The 14108-nt window shown below is 42.7% G+C and overlaps 1 protein-coding gene and 1 pseudogene across 2 annotated transcripts in view; both read right to left on the bottom strand.

Annotated features, from left to right (window-relative positions):
- LOC311003393 (uncharacterized protein) overlaps positions 1 to 6271 on the bottom strand; it is a 107888-nt gene extending 101617 nt beyond the window's left edge. Inside the window, exon 1 of the mRNA XM_083995134.1 lies at positions 6167 to 6271. The gene's annotated coding sequence lies outside the window, so the exon portion shown is untranslated. The remainder of the gene's footprint in view (positions 1 to 6166) is intronic.
- A 3456-nt stretch (positions 6272 to 9727) lies between these two features.
- LOC311003472 (E3 ubiquitin-protein ligase TRIM39-like) lies at positions 9728 to 11163 on the bottom strand (annotated as a pseudogene). The gene has a single exon. The product of its transcript is annotated as an E3 ubiquitin-protein ligase TRIM39-like (transcript).
- Between the last annotated feature and the right edge of the window lie 2945 nt (positions 11164 to 14108).

Genomic DNA, 14108 nt, shown 5'->3' with positions numbered 1-14108 from the left:
TATTGAAGCCCCGAAATGCGAAATTGTCCCGAAAAATATTAAATAAGTCTATATTTCAAGCTTGTTTGTAGCGGAAGCTCCTCTTCCTGGTCCGTCCAACAAGCTTGAAATATAGACTTATTTAATTTTTTTCTGAACAATTTCGCATTTCGGGGCTTCAATACAAGACGGACATTAACATTAACATACGAGCAGCATGGATGTTTTTTGGTGTGTCTTTTTGTTACGAAGACAGTTGGTATCCATTTGCAACCGTTATATGGACATGCACTGCTACGCCGAGACCCCCTGTAACTCAGAGAAGCCACGGAGGACTCTGAAACTTCTCCCAGCCCTTAGTCCACATGAGGGGGAGGAGATAATGAGTGAAATTTCAATTTTGGGTGAACTATCCCTTTAATTGAAAAACGTCATTAACCCACAACACACGATTTAAAAATCAATAATCAGTGATAAATAATTCACTGAACTTACATTGGACACAACCGCTGCAGGATGACTAAACAACATTAACACAACCAATCCTGTGACAGCAAACAGATCGAGATGAGGCGAGAAGGTTCTGATGGAACTGAACATCTGGCCACAACTGGACGTCTTTATTAATCAATGAGTTTGATCAGTTTGTGGTTAAAGCAGTGGGATCCTACAGCCGGATTGATTTTACAGTAAACAACATAAAGCGATGCACAGCTGCACTGCTGCACCGCGGGTCGATGCTGATGGAGACATTACTGGCAGCAGCGCGGCTAACTGGCACCGTGCTGCCGAGGATCGATCCCTGCTGATTATTAATGGCTTTTCCTGCATCTGCATGGATCAAACCGCTCCGAGCGACCTCGGCTCAGTTCAACGCCTCATGCTCTTCACTGTGACATGGAAAATACAAATTAAATCTAAATTACAATCGACCCCAGGAATCATTGAGCTGAACGTAACGTTGTACACAAAGTAATACAATAACCTATGATCACATCACCGCCGAACATTGATAAATGATATTAGTGAATGATCGTCCGACCCGGCACGTCGGGATGCGACTGATGCTGCGCGGAGGAATGTGACCTCATCAGCGTGGAGTTCAGGAAACTCTTGTTTTTCACCGATTTCTGACATTTTATATTAAAATGAATTGAAGAAATAACGAGAAAATGAATCAGTAATAAAAATGTTTGGGAGCGGGGATTTACTCAACTTTAACTTCAATTAGGTCGGTAGAGTAGACTTTATTCTACAATTCTCCTTCTCCTGGTTCGACCTGGACAAAACATTATTGCTGCAGCTGCTCACACACACACACAAACAGACACACACATATTCTAGTTCTGACATATTCAACTTTATTCCTCTGAACTTTGGTTCAGTTTTTCTTCTTTCTGAGTTCTTCTGGTTTCTGAGTTGGACCAGAGTTGCTCAATAATGACACCTCACTTTGTTTTTATTAAGGATGCACAAAAACTATTGGCACAGATAATTATAATTATGGGTCTATAATTATCGGCAAATGAGTCTGACAATGACATCGCTAGAGAACTATAATCAGCCAACGTTGCCTTTATTTTGCTCATTTTCAGTCCGTTTGTCCTCTGAGTTGATTTGAAACAATAAAAATGTTGATTTGTGATGAGTCATAACTGTTGTTGGTTATATTATTTAGTCAAGTCAGAGGCAATGTTAAATCCATCTTTACTCACTACATCCTCAGGTGTGGACATAAACTGTTAATAATGTTATAGGTTATTGGTAACAGTTATGAGAAGCAGGAAGTTATTAGTTATTGTATCGGTGGAAAGAAAGAGTTATCATACATTGTTATCATACTATTTCAAAGTTAGACCAGAGTTGAGACTGTGATCAATAACACCTTCTCACATTATTTTCTGGGTTTGAGCACAAAAAATGTGTTAAAATCATAAACTCTCCAATCTGATCCTTAGAGTAGAGCTGAAAAAAGCAAACTAATCAACAACTACTTAGATATTTTTGCGTGTTTTTGTCGATTTTACAGAAAAATTGACTTGACTGATCGATGAAGATGAGAATTGACAGATTCATTCATTGATAATGAAAATGAAAATGACTGTTACTGCAGACAAACTCTCAGACTCTGTCCGTCCCTCTGGGCAGCTGTGGAGCCTCTGGATGGGACGACGTCTGAAAATAACTCTTGAATTATTCATGAACCTGTCTGGTCTAAAATAAAAATAAAAACTGAGGCAGCTTTATTTTGGAGGGACTATGAGGTGAGCTGAGACGGAGCTGCTGCTGCACTGGAGCCGCTGGGATGATGGATTCCCTTTGGCTTCCTGACTCTGAGACAGAGGAGGAGGAGGAGGAGGAGGAGGAGGAGGAGGAGGAGGAGGAGGAGGAGGAGGAGGAGGAGGAGGAGGAGGAGGAGGAGGACCGGCCTTGAGGAGAGTATCCCGACTGTGGGGAGATCATCTTTCCAAAAAAAAAAAACCCCCGATTTAAACCCTGACCCCCCCCTGACCTGTGAAACCCCCTGAACGACGACGGAGGATCAGATCCAGTCTGACGACATTCCTCACTCAGACCGCCAGGAATTCAGGATGCGTCCGTCCAGCCGGGTGACTCGAGGAACCGGCCGCTTCATTTGAATACTTCCTCTTTCCCTTCCTCCCTTCCTTCCTTCCTCCTTTCCTTTCCTTCCTTCCTCCCTCCCTCCCTTCCCCTCCTCCTGTTTTAATGGTTGTTTCCTGACTCAGCCCTTCCTTCCATTATTTATTCCTCCTCGTGCCTCCCTTCCTCTCTGGACACTCACTCTCAGTTTGATGAACTCACAGATGCCTGAATTATACCTGGACATCTACTGTGAACATGAAACATGAACATTATATTATGTAAATGAGGGGGCGTGGCCTCTTTGAGCGACAGGTGGAGGTGGATGCACTGAAATCTCAGCTCCACACAGGCCCCTTGCTCATATTTGGATTAGCAGAGAGTTTAGGGGCTCCTTCACCTTTTATCTACACAGAATAAATGAGTTAATTCTAAACTGCATGTTGAGCAAACATTAGAGAAGCACCAAATTATTATTTTTTTTAAATCTGAATTTTACATGGTAATATTGTATCGAATACAGACACCAAGTATCATTCTTTTGTTATGTATATTTCAGATGTGAATTTAAAAATGCTGCCAATCAAACATATACATTTTTTGGACTTGCATATAATACAAACAGTTCTTACATGATCCCGACTAAGAAGTTTATCCCATTAAAGTTTCGAACGTTTCCATTTGGAGACATAATTTGCTGTTGAAAAAAAACAAATTAATCCCTGTATATTGCAATATTTTTTATCGCAAGACACAAGTATCATGATATTATGGTATCTCAGGGCCTCTGGTGATTCCCACCTCCACATTTTCCTGTCACTTTTTTATTTCTGAGCTCAAACTGATGATGAGTCGACAATTTCACCACTTCTCTCCCTGGTGTCACAGTGAGTCTGGTCTGGTCTGGTCTGGTCTGGTCCTGCAGGAGATTGTTTAGGTCTGACTCTGCAGCAGCACCAAACCATGCAGGATCCAAAAAAACCGAGTCCAGGACCATAAACCTAGTAGTGAGAGTGGTATTTGATATTGGCAGAGAGGCTGCGCAGCATTAAAACGGGCCTGCTCAGGAAACACTGGTAAAAAGTGGAGCACAATGAGAGAGCTGTGCAGCGGCCGAGTGTGAAGAGCTGAGCTGGCTGATTTCTCTGGAACAGGGAGGTGAAGAAAACAGATGCTCGTCTTCTTCGTCTTCGTCTCAGTGGTTTTGTTTCACCGGCGGGTGTCTGCTCTGCTCCGAGCCGCTCCGGCTGCTGTTACTTATGGATGAAGTGAATCATTTTCAAGATCTCAACCTGAGCTTCTGAGCTTTGCATCCAAACACAAACACGACGATGACAGGGAAAGATGGGAAAGATGCAGCGATGTTACATGCATCCTTCAGAATAAAAGCCTCTAGGACCCTGACAGATGTTTCTGGAGACAAAAACAGAAGATGAACAAACCCACTCCCTGTTCTGTCCTGCACAGACGAGTGTTTTCTCTCAGGGAAACACCCGGCCGAGGTCAAACACAACACAACACACACTCCAGGTGGAGGTTTTTCATCCTCATGCAGCAGAAACCACTCCCTCATCTCTCATGTGTGTGTGTGTGTTTATGTGTGCGTGATGTAGAGATGTAACTTGTCTCTGATGGTTTCGGCGGCAGCTCAGAGGCGGAAAATCGGTGCAACATTGACCGACCCCTCTGACCTGTTTGATAACTGTCAAACCCCCCCCCCCCCCCCACACACACACACACACACACACACACACACACACCCGGGGCCTAATACCTGATCACTTTGGCAGCTTACAGTAACAGCACAGTGGCCGGCGGCGAGCGACGGGACGTTTAAGGGATGTGATTGGATCAGGTCCATAATGAATTCAGGGCCTTAGATCAGTCCCACCTCTTATTTCCCCACTCAGTAATCTGGCTGTGGAGGATTGGAGAGTAATCTGGATAGAGGGAGGGAAGGAGGGGGGAGGGAGGGGTGAGAGAGGGACAATCCTCTCTGCTGTGATTCCTCTTTATGGCGTCAAAATCTGTGGCAACCTGAACCGTGATTGTGATGTCTCCGGTGGCCGGCGCAGGTGGGTGTCGACGATGATGTGCACCAACATCATCATCCACACAAAGCAGAGAGAGAGTTTGTGAATCAATGGATCAATAATCGTCAATCAAAGCAGAAAGAGAAACCCAACAGAAACAGATCTGCACCGACAGAGAAAGACGTTTTCTTCTTGGGTCAGATCAGTATAGAGTCACGTTCGTCTCAAACTTTGTTCAATGGATAAAATCTACGTTCTGATTCATGCAATTTGTAAGAAAAGGTGAGAAAACCCTGTGGTTAACACAACTAAACAAACTAAACTCTACTTTTATGCAAGTTGTATTGAAGTATGGTTGTTAATATGTTTTGTTTATGATTATTATTCATATGCTCTGCTCTCCTCAGCAGCAGCAACAACAATAAACTCCACGGTGCAAAACCATAACAACATACAGGACAGGTCCATTAGCAGCAGCTGAACAGGTGCACACACACACACACACACACACACACACACACACACACACACACACACACACACACACACACACACACACACACAGTAGAATAAAATAGAAGAGAAAAGACGGAGGATCATCATTTCAACCATGTGACCCCACCCAAGTATCATCAGCACATATTTACACAGTGACACACACACATGACTCTGGGTTTGTGTGTGTATGTATGTGTGTGTGTGTGTGTGTGTGTGTGTGTGTGTGTGTGTGTGTGTGTGTGTGTGTGTGTGTGTGTGTGTGTGTGTGAGAGAATCAACAACATCACAGCAGGAGATAATTAATTAATGACCTCATCATCATCTTCTTCCTCATCAATTATTAATATTAACCACTGACTCAGGATGATGTCATCATTATAACATGGAGGGGAAGTCTGTGCAACACAACACAACACAACACGACACATAACACAACAACAGTGCACCAGCTGTGTAATCTAAACATAGAGTGCAGCACAAGAAGTTTTACTGCCCTTCTCTCTCTCTCTCACACACACACACACACACACACAGTCCTAAATGAATGGGCAGATCCAACATACACACACACAGACACACACACACTGAGAGTCGAGCAAGCTTGCATAACTTTGCTCCTGTCCGCTGTGACAGTGCGCACTCACTCACTCACGCTGTAAAAACGACACCACACACACACACACCACCTTTTAGAGGTGACTAATGACCGCTGGGGGAGTGTGTGTCCGTGCATGCGTGTGTGAGGCGTTCACGGCTCATAAGAAAGAGGGAAAGCAAAACTATAGGCTACGTTTCTTCTAGAAAAGTAGTTTCCGAGGCGCACCTGAAGGCATCACCATCCTCCTGCACCGTCGCTGCTGTGATGCCTTCAGGTGCTGCTGCTGCTGCTGCTGCACTCATCCAAAATCACCGTCATTTCACTGCTAACTAACGAGGCTCAGACCTTGTGCGCTGCCCTAGTCCCCCCCCCCAGCCCCACGCACCTCCACATACACCGCTATAATACACCCATGCTCCCCACACACACACACACACAGACACACACTCGGACTCACCGTGTAGTTGTCTCGCTTTTCCAACACTTGTATTTTTTCGTCGGGAGTTTCTCGGAGCGTCGCTGTCACCGCTATGATCCGCCCACAGAGCCGAGCTGAAGCTGCTGCTGCCGCCGCCGCAGACTAACTAACCTGCTCCTCCCTGGGACCATAAGCCCCGCCCACCTCTCGCTTCTCCTCCAATCAGAGAGCTGAAAGACTGATTGGCCCTCCTTTGAGCCAATCAGAAGTGAGAATCGCGTCTGAGCTGCAGCAGCGTCGGCCAATCACAGCCGCTCAGGTCCAGTCCAAGCTCCTCTTCGCCGTTTCGTCAGCGGCTGGACTGTTTGACGGACACCTTGTGCGCACAATGGAGAAGTTTGACTCCTTTTACGGGACAGTGCCGGTCCAATCGCCGCGGGGGAAAGCGCTCTGGATACGGCCATGGCCCCGGAGAAATCTCCCCTGATACCGCCTCGATGATCAGGGGGGAAATGTCACCGAGGGAGGATGACGATGGGCTTTACGGGTAGCCTAACACAAAAAAAGAAAAGAAAAGAAAAAAAAAGAAAAGAGGAGACGCTGAAACAGCCGGAAAGAATAAATCAGTCAGTCATCCAAGCGCATTACGCATGGAGCAGGTTTTTAATTAAATAAATAAACACTGTGATTATAAAAGTGATTTTTTTCTTCTTTTGAATAAAACCCAAGTGGGCGTCGCTTCCTCGTTGTATAAACAAACAGAACTAATCACAGAGTGGTTTTATACTCACACCACCACTATTAGGACATATACAGGTTAGTTAGGCTACTTTATTTAGGCCTACTGTACAGTAGATTATTTAGGGCCGTGAACGCATCTCCATGTCTGTCCATGTCTGTCATCATCCAGGCTGCAGCGGAACAGAACCAGACTTCAACCAGAGATGGAGAAATTATTACGACTCAACGTTTCCAAATGAAGAACATGACAGGAGTTAAAAAAAAAAAAAAAAAAAAATCAGTTTAATGTGAAAGCAAAGTGAAAGTGCTTCCACCTGAAGATAACACAGGTGTATAGCGACACTTTGTGGCGACAATGGAGAGCTGCAGCTTTCAGCCTGACACATGCACACAAATGAGAAAATGATGAATCATGTGTTATAATAATATAATAATGCAGTCAAAACGGTGGAATTTATACAAATTTGCTCAAAACTCTTCAAAATAAGAGTTATAGATTACCACTCCCCAAATGATCAGTTTCTCTGGCTTTACTATAGGTAGGCCTATATGTTTGAGTAAAATTAAATTATTTTTTGTTTTATTCTATCAACTACCGACAACATTTCTCCCAAAATTGAAAAAAAAAAAAAAAGTCATTTAGAGCTTTTATTGGCTAATGACTAAACTAACTAAACTAACAAAAAATATCAAGTCTTTTCAGACCTTGAATAATAATAATAATAATAATAATAATAATAATAATAATAATAATAATAATAATGATAATGATAATAATAATGCAAAGAAAACATGTTCATATTTATTCCTAAACAACACAGCAAGAATATGTTAATTCGGGAAGAGTTTATAAATCAGTTTTGTGGGATAATGTCGATGTTTAATCCCAGCAGTGGTTTTTATTTATAATTTCCTATAAAACCAGATGTGGTTCAGGTGATGACCTCATCAGTGTCTCATTAAGTAGAATGAGTTTGTGTTTGTGTTACAACTAATCATTATATACAAAGGCTTAAGAAGGACATTGATGTGAACTGTACCCACTGTGTCTCTGTCAACTAAACCTTGGTTCATTTATTTTGGTCTTGCCCACACACCAGACAACTTTGGAGCAGACTGGCACGCTTTGTCAGTGATCATATTTATCCCCAGTTTAATTTATGCTGGAAAAATGTTTTGTTTGGCTACACTGAATATGATAAAAAACTAAATTCTCAGTTTTATATGATTAATTTGTTAATTATTTTATCCAAATGTTATATAGGCTACATAAGTCTAAATTTTCTGTTAAGAAGCCAAACTTCTTGGAACTGTCTGCATATGTTGGTCAATATATCTCCTCCCTCTGTGATTGTGAGAATAAAAAAGCTGTTAAAACGAATGATGTTTGTAAGCTTTACAAAATATTTATTTATGTTTATGTTTTTTCTGTCTTGCTGTCAACCCCTGGCGTATTTATGATGATTTGGTTGTGTATTAATGTTGAATACACGTATTTCATCTAACTGTAGGCCATTCAGTCCTGTGTATACTCTTGTTGTCAATAAAGTTGTTTAAAAAAAGAGTTTGTGTTTGTGTTTAAAGACGAAACTGAATATGAATCCAAGTCAAGACAACATTTTATAATATTGATGAAAAACAGGAAAGAATGTACATTAAGCTTTTGTGATGAACTGACACGTTGATAGTAAGTAAGTAAGTACTTTATTTATATAGCACCCTTCTCACGAATACACAGAGTGCTTCCCACTGTAGATAAAACCGTCATACAGTACATAACAATACGCAATAAAATATAGAAAGTACTTTGCATATTACATAGGAACAGCACAGATGAAAACATAGGAGAACATCAAGTGGCACTTGATGCATTTGATACATTTTAGATAATTTAATATGAACAGATACAAACTTTTCGTTTCACATACTATGTAATTGAACAAGAATCACTTTTCATGTTTGACATTTTATCATCTGGAGAAAAACTGAAAATAAAGATTGATCTATGATCAACTGATCAAATGTTGAGTAATTTATATATATATATATATATATATATATATATATATATATATATATATATATATATATATATATATATATATTTTAGCACATCACTCCAAAAAAAGTAGTAATAACAAACGTAATATGAAATGAATTATAAGGATAAAAAAAGAGTGAAAATATTTTACACAAAAGAAAAGTGTAATAATGAGACAGCAGGAGGACAGGTGCAGTTTAACAGGTTCAATTCAATGACTTTTCCCTTTAAGAAATAAACAACATTATAAATATGATCATCCTCTTTAACTTTACACTTTACTTTATTTTCTCACGACCACCAGTACAAACAATAAAACAGTACAAATAATCAGACATAGCAAGAGGCAGTGGGGGCTGTACATACTTTGCACATACTGTACATCTCTGACCAGGACAGAGCAAAAACTATCACTTAAACAGAGGAAGGACACGTTTCAGAAAGGCACCTAGCCGTAATAACTTTTGTTTTATCAGTCTGTAATAACAAAATTAGTTTAAACATAGATGGGCGACGAACATAGTATTTAGGGAGGTATTTTTCTCTTAGATATACAATACATGTGTTCTTGCATTCAAACAAAACATGGAATTCATCACCAATCTGGCTCTTTACATAGATCACATAACCTCCGACTTCTATCGAGTCCTTTATACCTTCCAATAACTTTTGGTATTCTTGTATTGTTTACTCTGAAGTGGCAGATGGCCTGTCTATACTTTTGGTTTGAACACAATACATACTTTTCTAACTTAAACTCTTGTTTAAACTCAATATAGATGTCACATGATGTCCATAGGGCATCTCTCCAAACTGAATCAAACTCTACACGTACCTGCTACCTCTAACTCTCTGCTCTGCTCCACTGTCACTGACACCTTCACTGGTAACAGCTTCAATGGGAGATTTCTAACAGTGCCAATGAATGGAAACATCTTCTGAGTGAAAGTGTGTGTGAAGGTGTGTATGTGTGTGTTAGTATCAGGATCAGAGAACGACAGTTTTTGTCTGTTGAAGTCCAGATTCACTCTGATCCTCTGGAACTTCTTCTGCACTGGGATATACATGTTTATAAATAATGGTGAACCTGCATAGTAGTTACCCTCATGCAATAATATTCCCCAAAATCCATACAGTATCTCATCTATCTTGTTTCCCCTCCTCTTCACAGACTCTGGTAACACACCCAGTGTCCACCATGTATTGTCTCCAACCTCGACATCCCAGCTGTGAGTCCCTGAGTTAAAACCCTCCGAGCCCAGGACAGAGAGGTAAGAATCAAACCTCTCTGGATTGTCAGGAAGCTGCTGTTTGTCTCCATATCTCACACTGGTCAGATCTTCAGACAGGATGAGTCCTGGATGAGCAGTGTTTGGGTCCAGAACCACAGGACTGTAGGATACCATGTCCTTCATCTTGTTCCAGATGTTGAAGGTCAGGTTGCCCAGGTGTTTGGCCTGGTCTATCAGAGCTCCTGAGTCCAGCTGTGGATCCTCCAGCAGGGGGCGCTGCTGGACTCTTTCCACTGCAGCCTTGTAGTTGGGAATGAGACGTCTTCAGCTCTCAGCTCGTCCTCTGTGGCTCTGACTGTGTGTGAAAGAGCTGCTATCTCTCTGCTCAGAGCCTCCATCTTCTCCTTCATCCTCTGACTCTTCTGCTCCTCTTCCTCCCTCAGTGCAGCCATCCTGGCCTCCTCTTCCTCTTCTAGAAACTGGTGAAGCTTCTTAAACTGCTCCTTAATCTGCCTCTCTGTGTGTCGGGCCTGGACCTTAATGTGTTCTGCTGTTTGATCAAACTTCACTTGAACTGCTTCAAAACCCTTTAACTTCTTCTTTAAGGGCTCCAGAGTTTCCTCAAGTTCCTTCTTGAGTTTCAAAGCAGCTTCATTGATGGGTCTGAATCTGTGGTTGTTGTGTGTGTCTGAATCTCTGCAGATGAGACACACTGGCTGCTGATGGTCCAGACAGAAGAGTTTGAGTTCCTCAGAGTGCAGACTGCAGAAGAGAGCCTTTGAAGATCTCTGCTCTCTCTCTCGTAAGTGTCTCTCACACAGGTTCTTCAACACCAGGTTACGGGGTGGTTTCTTTCTTTGAGATCTTGTCTTACAAACTGGACACGGTCGATATTGTTTCACTCTCCACCAGCTCTGCAGACAGACTTTACAAAAGCTGTGGCTGCAGGACAGAACAACAGGATCTCTGAAGACCTCCTTACAGACCGGACAGCAGAAATCCTCCTCTGATCTGGAAGCCATTTAGCCTGTGAGTGAAGCTGAAAACACAGCAGACAGGAAATAGAGTCAGTCACGGCTCCCCTCCCTCCTCTACTGACTTGACTGAAGTTTACTGTGACTCTGAGTCCAGGTTTTATTCAAACCAGAGTCAGTCTACAGCGAGCCTTACCACTCTCCATTAAGCCCCATTGTATCGAACTTGGTTGCAGGGCGAGTGTAGAATGATTGGGATCCTATGGAGCTAAAAGGCTAAATTTGTCCCTTTCAACTGGTAATCGTCGAAAAATCGCCAATACTTTTGTATTTTCTTAAAGTTCAATATGGATTATAGGTTAAAAGTGAAATTGTTTAGAAGGTTTGTCCTTTCGATTTCCTACAGGTTGGGCTGTTGTTGGCCATAACACGCTAGCATTCTACTAATGAATGCTGATTAGTCAGTGAGACTATTTACGACCAGAGATCCCACCTGATGACATCTGAAGACAGAATAGCTGTTTTCTGCTGTAACGCTGTTTTTATGCACTTTATTAACTTTTAATAATTTTTCAAGCGAGAAAGTAACTGTTAGACCCCCAATATGCGGTCCGTTTAAATCCAGATGACGGCTGTGTAGAAGTCTGCTCCGATGTGTTCAGAGAAGTGAAGCAATGACCGGGACATCACAGTGGCAGCAGCCGGTCTGCTGACGTGCTCGGTCGGCCAGCCTACGTCGTCCCTACGTCATCACCCCCGGGGAGAAAATGATCGCTAATTAACTTACCCGCAGGTTCTTAGAGGTTTACCGCTGGCTGGTTAAGTTATTTTTAGGAGATAAATGTTGGTCTCATTGATTAAATCTAACAATTGTGGCAGTAGCATTAGTTTGTTTGAATGAAAAGTGAAGCTTCATGTGTGTATTGGACAGAAGATGAGCAGTGCTAGCCTCGTAAACCAGCCTCTCGCGGAAGTGCATTTCATTTCATTCCGAGGGAGAGTCTGGCCTCATCCCCATTCTAAGCGTTTGGACTGAAACCCCCAGAAGGCCGAGCCAATCAGCGTCGCCGCTGTGACACAGCACGTTGGCCAATCAGGGACCGACTGGTGCAAAGCCCCGTCACTACACCAACTTGCTGATTGGCTGAATGGGGTTGTCTGTCAATGCTACTACTCCCGCCCAGCTCCCGCCCACCCCAAACGTTTACAGGGGGGATCAGTGGCGGAGCCAGGAAATTTTCTGTGGGGTGGCCAGGATGGTCATGTGATCATTATGGGGTGGCAATGTCTCACTGTAAAATATAGCGATATTTAGGTCACCTACTGTAAACCACACACCTCCATAATATTTAGAACACAGGTAATGATGGAAAAGATCAACTAATATTCAGTGTATCTAACTTTTTTCTTATTCCTGCAAGTAAAGTAACAAAGATGCTTACACTATACAAATGTAGCACAATATACAGACAACTGCACAGCGTACTGTGATGAGAGGATTCGGGAAATGATCAGCTCCGCTTGTAGTGATCACTATGAGCGCATTCTGTTGGTGTATCAGGAATACACAGACATAATTTGAGAAACAGTTGTTTTATTATAGCCTGATCAAGCTACAGTATAAACACACACAAATAATGGCCAGCAAATTGGGTCAACATAAGGATTCCAGTCATAGACAAGGCTTAAGGGCTACTGTGCAAATGCACAAAACAGTTATATGTTGATGGTCTGGAATGTTGTTGAAAATAAATTGGAGAAACCTTACACCGTGTCCTAACTGGATGCGACGCGAGCGAGCGTCCGACAATCGCGTCACATCTGACGCTCTCTGTCCACACTGAATCCGTGCGTCTGTATGGCGAGTGTATTGTGCCAAATCAAGGATTACCAGGAGAAGGAGAAGGAGCAACCTCCCCTCCCGTCGCTGTCAGAACGTGTGGATTTTTGAATGGGAGTGGATGGGACAGCAGATGAGAGACCGGCGGTGACGTCACGGCGAGTGCACTGAAGGAATGTGTGACGGCGGCGACGTGACGACGGCGACGTGACGACGGCGTATGTTAGAATTACCAACAAATTTACCATTATTAAACCTGCTCTGGACGTCTGAACTAAGTACGTCGTCACCACAGACGTGTGAAACGACGTGTCTACTACGCCGTCTTCAGTAGGAATTATAATTATAACAATATTAGGGCCTGGACTCGATTTAACTTAATTAATTAGAGGCTTTGTAATTAGGCTAATTAATCGAAATTAAGCATATTTGACCTGAGAACAGTGAGAGAAATGGTCTTTCCTGCCAGTAGCCTACACTATTATGATGATTACTGTATTTAGCCTAATAGCCTACTTAAATCACAGCATAAAGTGATTTGTCCCTGTGTGATGTCCAGGGACAGGTCAGGACAGTCTGAAGACAGAAAGCTCTGAGGTTGAAGTCCTGGACAAGTCTGTGTCTTGACCACATGTCAGCTGATCAGCTGCAGCAGTGCAACTCCGCTCTTCTCAGCTCCACCGTGACCAGCCCTTCAAAAAAAAATTTTTTTAATGAAGCTCCGCTAAAAGATTGGAGGATAGGCTATTTTTTTTTTCGTTGCCCGCCCCTCTGGTCAGACAGAGCTTCTTTAGATCAAGTCTACATCATTTGAACCACGAGCCCTCTCATCCCCCTACAGTAGCGCACAGCGTCTCCCAGACCATCGTAGCTTACTGTAAATTCTCAAAAAGAAGGAGAAAAAAAAGGCGAGTCTGAGATGCCTGTTTTCTACAAGTTCTAGTGAATGAACAAAACCTCTCAAAGTGCTTATGTAACGGATGTGCACTCACTCCACCCATAAGAGACGTGCTAACCAACCCGCCAAGTGGTTGTCAACCTCTTGGCGAAGAGGTTAGCATCGTCGCCTCCGGTGCGGGAGGTCGTGGGATCGAACCCCACCTAGGGCAGGCCGTGAGAAACACAACGCAGAGGGCCAGATATGACATCGGCT

This window comes from Trachurus trachurus (assembly GCF_905171665.1).
Source record: "Trachurus trachurus genome assembly, chromosome: 20".
Taxonomy (NCBI): domain Eukaryota; kingdom Metazoa; phylum Chordata; class Actinopteri; order Carangiformes; family Carangidae; genus Trachurus; species Trachurus trachurus.
This window is presented reverse-complemented; position numbering and strand designations above follow the sequence as displayed.